The following is a 13,303-nucleotide window of genomic DNA, read 5'->3' on the forward strand; positions in this document are numbered from 1 at the left end:
AGAGTAATTTGACTGATTCATCCTCCCACACTGACTATTTCTTTTAAATGGGCTTATAAAGCTCAAAGGGAAACAGAGCTGGTGCCTCTGAGCCAGACTGAAAACCTTTGGAATTGTACAAAATTGAATACAAGTTTCATCTCTTCTCTTTCTGGCCTGATGACCTTGGAGTGGACTGTACTCCTCGGGGATGCCATTTTAATTTCTATAAAGAGAAGGGAAAGGAGTTCTTTAACCATCTTGTGGTAAGGGATTCATGAGAAAAGACAAGGAGAGCTCACCTTCACAGGGAACCCGTTGGTACCAGCCGTCTTGCCTCCACTCCCCAGTGGGAGGCAGTGATCTCCCTGGAAAAAGAAGAAAGAGGGCTCGGCATAGAACAGTGTGTCTTGCCTCTCTCTAGAGGATGGCTCCTCTGACAGGCACTGTGTGTGACCCCCTCTGACAGGTGTCTTGGTACACAGAGTAATTGAGTTTCCCCTCCTCTTCAATTGGGCTGCTACCTTAAAAGTAGTGATTAAAACAGATTTACTGGAGGGCAGGATGACATTTATACGGACCAGAGGCATTTTCCTGTTCATTTTGTTTGGGGAGTAACCTTTCTGAAAGGGTAGATTTAATTTAGGGAACACTTCATTAAGCGGGCCCGGTCACTACCGTTAGGGGGAATATTCTTACAATGAAACACGCCATCAACCCAGAGGACGGACGGGCTCAGTCTTAACAAATCTGACAGTTAAGGGAATTGAGGATTTGGGGAGAGGGAGCAAGCTTCTTTGCCTCGGTGGTACTTGCACTTCTTTCTTGCGTTCTTTTCTTTTCTCTCCCCCCGCCCCCTTTCTGGTTTTGAATAATCGGTGGTGCAGGAGTACCTGCTTCTGACTGCTGGCAATTGCTGATGGAAGTATAAATGATTAGGGCCCTGTAAATGGAGATACTGTGGGTGCTATGATTAGGGCCCTGTAAATGGAGATACTGTGGGTGCTAATCTGTACATTGAAATTGTTCAAAGAGTGATTGCTTGTTCCCCTTTCCACCAAATCCCCCTTTCAATTCTTAGAGCTATTTTGAGATCTTTTAGGTTTGGTTGTTCCTGGGCTCTTCTTTGAGGGAACTTAAGTGGCTAAAAACTTCAAGGAATGAGAGGGGACTTCATTAACTCAGAAAACACACACAGCCTGGGGGGATAATGCACATTTAAACAAAAGCAGCATTTGTTGACCAAACCTTTCCTTTTTGAAACTTATGGAGGCAGAGCACAAAGGTGCTTGTCAATGACCCCAGGGTGGTCTTTGGCAGGTCCTCTGGCAGGAGAAGCTTTTCCCTTTGTTTTCTGGACATACTGCTGTTTTCTTTGCCTCTTTCAATAATCTCCTGGCTGCTTTCTCTGGGTTGCATAGTTGAGTGTTCTCTTAGGGCTAAAATCTCAAAAAAAGACTGTTTTAAACCAAGTTCTCAAACATCTCTTGTTTTTGTCCTTTAACACAGAGTGTCTATCCAAATACCAAGGGCACCCTCCAGCAGCCCTCCTCTGGCAGAGCACAAGGCTGGTCCTATGAAGTCATCAAAATTCCAGGCGTAAAGATGCCCTAATTCAGTCGTGCTTAGAATCTAGTGCGAGCTGCCTTCAATTGTATGCAAAAAAAGCGTGTCGTCCCTGTTTCCATGAAATATTTCCTGGACTCGGTATACTTCTCCAGCGGCATGCAAAATGTTACCGGTCTTCTAACAACGCCGTCTACCATGTATGATGAAGCGCCCTGGTTTTGTAGCATTGATTGGCTAGGAAACATCCTGGATACAAGCTTTTAAATTTCTTGATGGATTGAGGTATTTTTAAAAATGAATCTGTTACTCGGTGTATGTTTTAAAAATTATTCCAGGCAAGAGTTACCATTTTGTTTTTCATTTTTCAATTTGCAGAGACTTAAAAAAAAAAGTCTTGGAATAGAGGGGATGCTGTGAACAGGCCCTCTTATGTGTTAGTTGCAGGAGGGTAAATTGGTATAATTTTTATGAAAGGCAATTTGCCAATATGCGTCAGGAACATTAAATATGTTGGTACCCTTTGGCCTAGTTATTCTATTTCCAGAAATCCATTTTAAGAAAATAATCCAACATAGAAAGGCATTTTCTGTGAATTGGTTTATTTAAGCATTACTGTAATCATGAAAATAAAAAAAGAGGAAACTACAAAATGCCCCCAAACAGGTGAATAATTAGGTAAAATACTATATATACATATTATTAGGTTATGTAGATAAATACATTTTAATGATATATAAAAATGTTTATTGATGAGGTTAAGGGCAAACTGCCACGAACGCCACTCTATAAAATGTCTATGCATACAAGGTGACGAAAAGAAATCCCACCAAAATGTTTATTATCAGGTATCATCTTGTCTTGGGTTTACAGGCCACTTTTTCCTCTTTCCTTATACATTTTTGTATCCTAAGCATATAAAAGAATTAAAAACATTCTTAGCAGTAATCATAATTTGGCCAAAATTGTGTGTGTGTGTGCATGTGCGTATGGGTGAAGAAATGTTTTTTGTAGAAAAATAAAATATGTCTAGCAAGAAAGAGGAAACAAAGAAATAGTTGGGCTGAGTTCACATTTTTCAAACCAACTTGTGCTTCTAAAATAAAATTCTGCCTCTCCACACACTGGGTTCCTGGAAGCTGACCAAAATCTGCACAGTAATATTAACTCCACTTAAAAAAAGGAAGAGAACATATTGAACTGCATTCACTTATGGTCTGGATGCTTGGAAGAAATCAGTTGGTGAGTACCAAAGTGATGACATGCATGTTTCTATTTGCATTTTGAAAATTGACAGATAATTGAAAAGAATCAGCATACGAAATTTCTCAGAGGAAGCAAGCTGAAAAGCCAGAAGAACCTTGCCCATGGAGCATCCTGTGCCCAAAGTCTGGTTGCAGAATGTTCTAGAACTGTATACCTCTAGTTATCATCAGAAGCGTTCTCTGTTGGCTGGGGGCTGGGAAAACCTTCCTCTGCTGTCCAACCAATGCAACAACGCTTCTCTCTATTCAGCACTTCCTCCAGTGATGCTTGCTGTGAAATTGCAGAGACTCTACCTAGGAAATCAGCAAACAGCAAGCCATCTTGGTGCCTCTTGGAATATCCTTGGAGATACCATGGGGAACTGTCTTAGTAGACATTAATGTTTTATTTATTAATTAGGTTATTTAATATAGATTTTATTTATTTATTTGAGAGAGAGAGGGAAGAAGGGAGAGAGTACAAGCAGGGGGAGGGTTAGGTGGGGGAGAAGCAAACTCCCTGCTGAGCAGGCAAAAAGGATGCAAGGCTAGACCCCAGGACCCGGGATCAAGATCTGAGCCCAAGGCAGTGGCTTAACTGACTGAGCCACCCAGGCGCCCTTGGGTTTTTGTTTTGTTTTTGTTGTTATTGTTTTTAAGTAAGAATGGCCAAGACTGGCCTGACATTAGGCAAATATTCAATACACATATTTTTTAAATCCTCACGAAGACCTAACAGCATCTTAAAGGTCATAGACATGCACAAAATATACACTGAGAGATTTATAAAAGGAATTCCTACACTGTGCTGAAACAATCCTGAGTTTGTCCCTAATTAAAAAGAAAACCAGTCGAGGGGAGAGAGAAAGGGAGTGTGGGAGGGGATATAAGGGGTAGAAGCAGGGATAGAGAGTGAAAAGAAACTTTACCAAGGACAACACGCCCTTGTGGTTGAAGCCCTGTAAATTCAGACCCGAGCTACCCCGGTGAAAACAGAAATCCAAATTTACCGCCTCACGCTGCCACCCCCAGGGCCAGGGTAGGGGTGCTGCAAAGCAAACAGAGTTTATCTGAGAACAGAGCGGCATGTCTGTACTTTCGTGTTCCAGTCTCCCACAAAATGTATTTATTTAACAAATGTCACCCAAAACAGCTTGGTAGCAGATGAGGTTTATTTAATGGCAGTAAAACAGGTGAAACATTCCCTACATTTTTCGTCTCTGTTTATGTTTCTATCAAAAAAAAAAAAATTGAGCTAGTTACAGCTCTTTACACACTCAAACAGAGCCGTGGTATATATTTGGGAAGTCATGCAAATTTCACTTAGTAACCGGCTTGGAAAATACACGTCTCTCTATTTTCTCGGAGCAATTTATGATTTTTCTGCCCAGAGGACAGGAGCATCAAATCCGATTCGACTTCGTTTTACTATTATTTTATTTTATTTTTTTGGAATGCTTTCCCCTCCACGATTTGGCACCGGCTTTAGCTTCTTTTCAGCCTTTCTCTCCCTTCCGATTTTCGCTTTGCTGTGCTTGGGAGTGCCCTCTCGGCGAGCAGAGAAACCCACCCCAGCCCCTCCCCAGCCCTTTCAGCTGTAACCTTTCTACAAGTAAATGCTAATTGAAAAAGAAAGAACACCACTAATCTTGGAATTTAAATGCATTTAACAAAACCAATCTCACTCTAAATTGTTGTTTCTCCATTCCCTTTTCCCTAACAGATGTCGAGAAACTGCAATTCCTATTAAGAACACTTGACTGTTTACTCAGCACGAGAACCTCAGCCCCGCTCTGCATCAATCTAAATGCGTTTCGAGACGTCAGGCCCCCGAAAAGTGCAGACGGTTAGTTGGTTATTTTTAAATGTAATCTTCACATAAAAGAACCACAAAGAACCCTTTCACTTTGTCATCCCCTCTCCCTTTTAACGATGGCATCAAGCATCGGCATAGAAGGGAATGTTTATGACCCGTTCCATTTTAAGTCGCTTTCAGCACGAGCTGTTGGATTTGTCACACAGCAATCGGAATTTTTGGTTAAGTTTATGAAGTTGATTGGGGGGTGGGAAAAAAAAAAAAGTGTTGTCCGATGTCCTTTGGCCCCAGTGCGGAACATCAGGTACATTTTCTGCTGCGTGTCCCTGATGGTGTGTGCACCTGTGTCTCTGGGTGCCACCGGACACAAGCCTGCAGAGGAGGCCGCAAGCAGAGGGGATGTGTGTGTGGGTCCCCGGCTGGGCTCGGATGAGATGAGCACATGTCCACATCTGAATCCAGGAAACCCTCACGTTCACTTGGCCTTATCCTCCGAGTAGCTTATCATATTTGTCATTTGTTTAAAAGCACTTGTTTAGCACTTGGCACGTAACATACATATATTGCACACGCAAGCTGCGTGGTTTTGCAGCACTGTGTTTGCACTGGGTTGTAGGGGCCCTTGTCATCTTGCCAGCACCAAGCTGCACAATTTGGAAAGATATATTTTCAGAATTCTTCGCATTTTGACATGTTTTCCCTTTCCAGCTCACTGTCCCTTTTATTAAACTTGTGAAGAATAGGAGAAAAACAAAAAACGCAGATTTAAAAAAAAAGAAAAAGCATCAACTGAAAACTGAAGAAAAAAAAAAAAGTGTTCCCTGTTTGGAATGGAACTGGGACATGTAACGTTTACTGGGCAACTGGTAATAAATCAACTCGGACAGCGGGGTACAGGGATGGGTCCCGTTGACTCCTCATGGCAACTGGGTGGCACGGCTCCGATTTGCTCCATTGTACATGTGACCAAACTGAAGATCTGAAAGTTGATTTGCCCCCAAAGCTGTCCTGAAGGAGAGATCAAACCAGCGCCAAAGGGCGTGCTGTTAGCCAGACAGCGCAGGTTCCTGGTGCTGTTCCTTTATGGCATTTTCTTTGAGATATATTTAAGCACGTGTGTTAGGTTTTGCACTGCATGGTAAGCTCCTGGAGGGCGGAGGCTCGCATGATTTCATAATTGTATAGTTCCCAGAGTTTGCACCCTGCAGCTATTTGTAGGTTTGGGGTCAAATGATGAATGAAGGAATTAACAAAGTTCATGTTAAAAATAAAACTGTGGTTATTTTACTGGTAGAAGATGAGTTTATTTGGGAACAGCAGACTATTGCAATCCGGGACAAACAGGCTAAGGCAAAACCAGAGGTTATGTCAAGGAACAAAAAGAAGAAATATGAATTTATGGAGAAGAAAGAGGAAAGTGGGTGAGGTCGTTCTGAGTGAAAGTCCACTGGAGGGAAGCCGGGGTTCTGGGTGCTGAGGTTTCTCACTGGCTGAGCTGTGGGCACAGTTTCTTTCTTGTGGGAGATGCAATGTACATCTTTCCCGTGGGGCCTGTAATCGATGCTTCTTTTCGGTCGACCATTCTTCTGCGGGGTCTGTAATCGTCAGTTCTTCCCCTAAAGGATGATGAGTGGTAGGGCTCCCCCTCTGAGCCTTCTGACTCCACTTTGGTGGGGTGTCCCTTTGTTAATTTTCACGATATATACCTTTATCATCAGAGTTGCAGTCATATCTGCCTCTTGGGTGTGTGGTTTTCCAGAAAAAGTTGATTTTTTTTTTTTTTGGCCTATGATAAAAATACATGTATATGTTTCTAGGGCATTTGGGGTCCAGCCCCCAAGTCAGTTGTTGCATCTGCTTCAGATTGAGAACCGTCTTCCCTCCCAAGTCCTGAGTGATTTCTAGGCATTGGAGGTCAGCTTGTGTGTCTGTCATTCTTTGGGTGAGAACAGGGTTGAATCTGGAGACAGACAGCCCAGGCTGCCGGATGGCCCTGCACCCTGGCATCGGACGGGCCTGGGTCTGGGCTGAAATTTTAAGGAGCTGCGGAGAAATGATCTTGTCCAAGACCCAGTGTCTTCGTCGTGGATGGGTGGACGTAACAGTTGTCCCCATATTGTGGGGGACGAAATGAAGCCATTGTGGTGATGGGGTGACTTGTCCTGAAAATGGATAATAAGTCCCAGTTTAATCTGGTTGACATTATAAATTCGGGTTTCAAAACAGCTGAGCACAGAGGTTCACACAGTGTGTAGTCTGAGGCATTTCCCGTGTCCTGGCTTTCTCCTGTCTCTGGTGGAGTTTTTTTTTTTTTTTTTTTTTTCCCTCTTTCTCTCTCTCTCTCTCTCTGGCCTCCCTTCCCTTTCTGCTTGTGTGGCTCCTCTTTCCCTGGTGACAGCTCTCTATGTCTTCTGGATCCCCCCCCTTTTTTTTGTCTTTCCACTTTCCCTGGGTCCCTTCTTCCCTCTCTTATTTGTAAGTCCCATTTTCTGGCATCACTCCCTCCTTCTCTGTGGTAGGGAAGAGTAGGGAGCAGCACCCGAGAGTGGGGCAGGAGGAAGCGTGAATCACAGCTCGCTCTGCGGGTCTCCACGAGGCCAGTCTGGCTTGGAGGTTGTCTCCGGAGCAGAATGCTAACCAAATTTCCTGTGCTGGAGACCCTTGGGCTCTCAGAATCCTTGTGCAGGGTAGGAGAAACTTGGTTGGCCCTAAGTGCAGCTGGAGGGCCCCGTGGAGGAATCCAGATTCCCTGTCCTCTCTGCTCCCGTGTCCGCAAATCTGGTTGTGCTGGACATCGCCTTTGGGCCGTGGCCTTTGAGCCTCCTGAGAGCAGGAGCCAACAGGAGGAAGTGAATACAGAGAGGGAACAGAGGGGGAGACCGAGCAATTTAAAGGTCCTAACATCATTTACTATAATCCCTGTCATCTGTGCAGGAAGAAATGGAATCTCAGACTCACATGCAAGAGAAGGAGGAGGGGAATTCAAACCCAGGTCCCTTCAATCCAACTTTTTTTCTGTTCTCTCCCCACTGCTCCACAGTAAGTGGACAGGGGAAGGTGCGCTGAGATGATGGGAAGGAGGAGAGCACGGCCAAGGGTCTGGTGGGCCTGGCCTTTTTTTTTTTTTAAAGATTTATTTATTTATTTATGAAAGAGAGAGAGAGAGAGAGAGAGGCAGAGACACAGGAGGAGGGAGAAACAGGCTCCATGCCAGGAGCCTGACATGGGACTCGATCCCAGGACTCCAGGATCGTGCCCTGGGCCAAAGGCAGGCGCTAAACTGCTGAGCCACCCAGGGATCCGTGGGCCTGGCCTTTGCACAGGCAACCCCAGCCTGAGCCACACGCGCTCAACGTGAGATCAAAACACAGTGTGGATTTGGCTGCTCCAGCCTGTTTCCCACGTCTACCAGCGGCAAGTGGTCGTAGAAGATCCAGGTTTGAATTCAGTGGATGCTTGTGCCTGCAGCACCCTGCAAACATCAAGCTGTGGATTATTCAGCTCTCTCGATTGGTTTTTGAGTAACCTTTTATTGTGGGACCTACTAGATGAAGGAACTGAGCTGAAGCTTCCTGCAGGTGTACCCTCTTCTCTTCATCCAGGGGGGAATCAAACTGAGCATAATGGTAAAAATGAAAACTTTGGGATCAGATGCACTTGTGTCTGAGTCTTTTTTTTTTTTTTCTTCTTCTTTTTTAAACCACATCTTATATTTCTTTGCTCTCTGTAATGACTCTGAACTTCAATTTTCTCATCTGTCCCTGCAGAGAAAGCAGTGACCTGCCGGAATCATGGGGGCTGAGCGGGAACGTGGCCATGCAGGCTTCCAGCCCCATGCCGGAGGATTTGGCTCTCCAGGAGGCGGAAGCCCAAGAAAGACACACGTTGGCACCTGCTGACTTCAGTATGGGGGTTGGTTCTGAGGGTGGGTGAACAGAGTGGAAAAAACAAGATTCAAGAATCTTCCTACATATGTAATTTCATTTCCTTCATTCAGGAGAATCAAACTGAGCCCCCACTAGGATTGAGTCATGCTTCTCGGTTTTGAAGCTGTCAGAAAGCTTGAGAAAACAACAACACAGAGACTATTACTGGTGGGCGCAGAAACAAGGAAGTTCTTAATGAGACAAAAACAGTGGCTAAGGGAGCCGGTTCTGGTCCCACTGAGCGCTGGTGTTCCCCACGCACCCCACTCTTCCTGAGCGGTGGGCCCCGCTGGGCCTGAGTGTGGGAGCCAGGAGGAGAGGAACAGGCGAGGCTGTGCACAGTGCAACGTGATTCTCCCCACCTCTGGGTAGCCTCAGAAGAAGAGATGAGAAGCATAGATCAGAAGTGAGTTAATCACAATAATTCAGATGCTATGCTCTTAGATGTTACTCCATGTTGTCCCCGTATGGAAGGTGATAGAGATTCGCATTGTGTGCCATTGCATGGGCTTTTGTAGAGTTTGGTATGTGTGATTCCGTCTGAACACTCACCCGTCACCCATGTGGCCAAGAATCCTTGTGCAAAAACTCAGCCAGACTTTGCACAGGGACTGCGACCCTTCCCTGGCATTCAGCTCTATCAACAATACAAAGGATAGAAAAATGAGCTCAGGTTTGCTCCTAGAGTCTTCCTGCCTCCCTTTCCTGTGGGAGGGAGCTCTCAGCTCAGCCACCTGCTGTTAGGTGCTCACATTCCCACTCTGTTTTCCTCCCACCCTTCACCTCACCTGGCCCACCCTTCACGGCCCTACCCACACTCATCCTTCATTAGGTGCCCCTTGACCCTTCAGGCTTGGGTCTGGCATCGGCAGGGTCTCCTTTCTTGTACCGACTTCTTCCCCAGGATTGCAGCTCTTTATCCCTAGATCAACTCCTCCCAACTGAGCTTTAGAGCTCCTGATGACAAGGCGGGATGCTTCTCCCATTCTCTGTTCTGTCTGGTGCAAGCAGAGTGTTATGCAAGTCAATCTGTGCACACATTAGTGTCTGTACTCAGGCCCTGCCTTGGAGTTGTCTGACCCAGGCTCCTTCACTGCACGCAGCTCTGTGCCTCAGGGGAGCCTGTGCAGTGCTCAGGCTAGACTTCCGGCCGGGCCAATTCCTTGATGTGACATTGAGCCAATTAAGCAAATTATCTGTGCCTCAGTTTCCTCATCCATGAAATGGGAGGCTCATGGTGCCTATCTCCCAGGGGATTGTGAAGATTCAATGAGTTAATGCATGGAAAGCACACAAGTGGTCCTGGGCATCGTTAGTGTTCAATATAAACCAGCTTTTCAATGTATAGGATCTGAGCCGGGAGGCTTGGAGAGTCTTGGGTTCAATTCCATCATTGTGGATCGAGGGTCGCCCATTCAGAGACAGTGGGAGCCCAACGCAAAGGTGCATCTGTGTGGCTGGCCCGCGATGGGGGTCCAGCCAAGACCCCTGACTCTTTGTGACATTGAACTTTATCAGGAGTGCATGTGTGCGAGAGAGGTGGGGGAGAGAGACGTGGGGAGGATGGAGGGACAGGGAGAGAAGGCAACACCAGCCTGTTTCCAAATCTGAACAGATTTCTAATTAGGATAACATTCAGCTATTCTTATGAGAAAATATAAGGAACGGGAAACTCATCTCTGGGCCCTGCTTAGAAGTACACGGTGGTGGAAGGTAATCAAGCTTCCTTGAACCTCTGCCACTGCCTGGCTCAGAATCGGGCAGGAGCTATCTTTGTTTCCGTATCTTCTCCCGAAGCCTTGAGCAATCGCTAACAATCCTATTTACTCCGTGTACCAGACAAACACAGTTACCGCCGTCATCTCACTATTTTTATCTAATATTGAAATTTCTCTCCCTAAGAGCAGCCCTGAATATATTATGATATCTACTGAATAAATGATGTGCGTAATATACTGTGCAGAGATGGTATTTATGAAGCCAGGCTCTAACTGAAATGAAGGAATCATTCAGTTCTTATTTGAAAAGGAAATTCAATTGGATACATTTTCAAGAAAGCAAATTCATGTTTTCTTTTTCTTTTTCTTTTTCTTTTTTTTTAAATCCTTGCAAACTTTTAGATTCAAGGCCAATTTCTTCATATCCTTCAGTGGGATAGACAGCCCCCTGGTCTCTAGCATATTTTTCCCGCAGAGATTGAGATTTCTTCCTGGCCCTATGTGACGTGTTTTCCATTAGTACCATCATCACTATTGTTTTTAAGTGTAATAGTGTGTCAGAAACATGTGGTAGTGTGCGAGACATCACATGTCATTCTCTCTGAAATGGGGGTTTAAATGATCCCCATTTTGCAGAGGAGGGGTCTCATCTACACCATGGGCAGTGCTCTAAAGCAATTGCCAATCCCTCAGTGGTGTCGCTGGCTGTATACTAAGTGTTTAATATTTACAAAGCAATTTTGTTTTGTTTTTTATGCTTTGTGCAGAGTAGCTGCAGCCCCGGTAGTAGTAACTGCATTAATGATAGTGTCCTTTGCTTATGACAACACTTTTGAAAGTAGCATTTAATCCTTACATTCCCCAGCAGTACATTGGAAAATGGAGGGCGGGAGAAGAAGCGTGGCTAATTTGCGAGGCACCATGAATAATAAATGCGGAGCTGGGGTTCAGACCAGGACATCTGTGTCTGAGTGCAAGTGCACTGAGCCCTCACCGAGCAGGTGGCTGCTACCACCTCTGAACTTCCTCCTGGGGCCTTGACCTGTGGGACTCTCAATTTGGGACAAGACTCAGACCACTTGATCTTCTTGGAATGGAAAGTCAAGAAGTCAAGAGGCGCTTGGGTGGCTCAGTCAATTGAGCATCTGACTCTTGATTTCAGCTCAGGTCTTGATCTCAGGATCCTGAGTTCAAGGCCTGTGTCAGGCTCCACGCTGGGCATGGAACCTACTTAAAAAAGTCCAGAAGTCGAGTCCATGGTGAAATAAGTGCTAGTCTTTACTTCTGCGAGTCTCCTCACCCAGTGAGTTTGCCTTCACATCCTACCTCCTCTTAGAGACAAAAGGAATCCTACAGTTGAAACAATAACAACAAAACAGCAAAACCCTCAGGGATTTCCTTTCCTCTTCTTCTTGCAGCTGAGGGAAGTGATTTTGCAGATGGAGCTGGGAAAGGTGAAGGAGTGTCCCAGAATCACAGAGCTAATTAATGGCAAAATGAAGAACAAGGCTTGGGCCTCTTAGATTGATTTTTCTATTAGATCATGAGGCTGCTTCTTGGCTAGTCTTCAGTCCATTAAGACAAAGTATCCAAACCAACTAATCATGGGCCATTCCTGCTGGATCTGTTACCATCTCCAGATCCCAAACTTGTCCCTCACAAGATGGCTCAGAGAGGGTTAAAAGGAGTGGTAAAAACTTCCTCTTTCAGCATCCCAGAGCCTGCGGACAAGCACACACTTCAGGGCAGCACCTCTCAAAGCAGGAGTCCTTTGGACAGACAGAGGGTAGGTGCAGAGGATGGTCATATAAGTTTGGGAAATTCTGGTTTTAACAATTTCTTTGTAGTGGGATTTCTTAGCTCAGTTAAGGAGCTAATGTGCATAATAAATGTCCAAGAGAGACAAGGTATGAAGTGTTTCCCAACTTATTTGTCCAGAGAGTCTTTCTTTGTTTTTTTTGTTTTTTGTTTTTTGTTTTCTCTGCAAAGAATAGCTTGTATGGCTAAAGGTTCATGGATCATACTTTGGGTAATGATGCTTTAGACCAGTGGTCAGCAAACTACAGTCTGCAGGCCACATATGGCCAGCCAACTGTTTTGTAAATCATTTTATTGTCACAGATATGTTGGTTTGCTAACATTGTCTATGGCTGCTTTTGTACCACAGGAGTGGAATTAGGTAGTTATAAGAAAGACTATAAGGCCTACAAAGTCTAATCAATTTGGTCTCTGGTCCTTTACAGAAAAGCTGTATAATCTCTGAGAGAATACCACAATGGGCTTCTTTTTCTTTCTTTTCTTTTCTTTCTTCCCTTCTATTCCCCTTCACCCCTTCCCTCTCCTTCTCCTCTCCCTTCCCCTCTCCTTTCCCCCCCTCCCCTCCCTCCCTCCCTTCCCTTCTCTTCTCCTCTCCTCTCCTCTCCTCTCCTCTCCTCTCCTCTCCTCTCCTCTCCTCTCCTCTCCTCGCCTCTCCTCTCTCTCCTCTCCTCTCCTCTCTCTTCTCTTCTCTTCTCTTTCTTCTCTTCTCTTCTCTTCTCTTCTCTTCTCTCTCTCTTTCTCTTCTTTCTTTCCTTTCTCCTCTCCTCTCCTCTCCTCTCCTCCTCCGTCTCCTCTCCTCTCCCTCTCCTTCCTCCTCGTCCTCTCCTCTCCTCTCCTCTCCTCTCCTCTCCTCTCTCTCCTCTCCTCCTCTTCCTCCTCCTCTCCTCCTCCTCCTCCTCCTCTCCTCTCCTCCTCCTCTCTCCTCTCTCCTCTCTCTCCTCCTCCTCTCCTCTCCTCTCCTCTCTCTTCTCTTCTCTTCTCTTCTCTTCTCTTCTCTTCTCTTCTCTTCTCTTCTCTTCTCTTCTCTTCTCTTCTCTCTCTCTCTTCTCTTCTCTTCTCTTCTCTTCTCTTTCTTCTCTTCTCTCTTTCTCTCCTCTTCTCTTCTTTTACAGACTTAGAGCCTCACTATTAATCATGACAGGCATTAGAGCCGGAACATTATCCTCCTTCCTAAGGACATAAGGGGATCTATCCTTTGAGATGATCTCTTATTGTTACACTTGTTCCATTCATAGA

The sequence above is a fragment of the Canis lupus genome, chromosome 8 (assembly GCF_003254725.2).
Source record: "Canis lupus dingo isolate Sandy chromosome 8, ASM325472v2, whole genome shotgun sequence".
Classification (NCBI taxonomy): Eukaryota; Metazoa; Chordata; class Mammalia; order Carnivora; family Canidae; genus Canis; species Canis lupus.